The following is a 546-nucleotide window of genomic DNA, read 5'->3' as shown; positions in this document are numbered from 1 at the left end:
AAGTGCACTTGACGACCCTAATTCTCATATAGCTGACTTTCTTGAAATTTGTGATACTTTTAAGTTTAATGGCGTGTCTGATGATGCTGTTCGGTTGCGCTTATTTCCATTTTCACTGAGAGATAAAGCTAAGTCGTGGTTAAACTGTTTTCCTGTAGGTCTATCACTACATGGGAGGATATGGCAAAGGCATTCCTGATCAAGTACTTTCCTCCGTCGAAGACTATGAAGCTTAGAGCCGACATTACTACGTTTGCTCAATATGAGAACGAGTCACTTTACGAGGCATGGGAGCGATACAAGGACTTGTTGAGGAGATGTCCACACCATGAGCTACCGCTTGGGTTAATTGTTCAAACTTTCTACTATGGTCTGATTACTCCTAACCGTACTATGATAGATGCTGCTGCATGTGGTAACTTACTGAGAAAGACGGCTGAGGAAGGATATGAGTTATTGGAGGAGATGGCTGCGAGTAGCTATCATCCTCAGTCTGATAGGCAGAGACGAGGTACTGGAGTTCATCAAGTTAATGATTTGTCTGCG

General features: G+C 43.0%; 1 non-coding gene across 1 annotated transcript; it reads right to left on the bottom strand.

Annotated features, from left to right (window-relative positions):
* Positions 1–228: 228 nt before the first annotated feature.
* LOC140813398 (small nucleolar RNA R71) lies at positions 229–335 on the bottom strand. Its single transcript, XR_012113932.1, has one exon. It is a non-coding gene; the product is annotated as a small nucleolar RNA R71 (small nucleolar RNA).
* Between the last annotated feature and the right edge of the window lie 211 nt (positions 336–546).

Source organism: Primulina eburnea, chromosome 14 (genome assembly GCF_022965805.1).
Source record: "Primulina eburnea isolate SZY01 chromosome 14, ASM2296580v1, whole genome shotgun sequence".
Classification (NCBI taxonomy): domain Eukaryota; kingdom Viridiplantae; phylum Streptophyta; class Magnoliopsida; order Lamiales; family Gesneriaceae; genus Primulina; species Primulina eburnea.
Note: the sequence above shows the minus strand (reverse complement) of the source record. Positions and strands in the feature narration are given on the sequence as shown.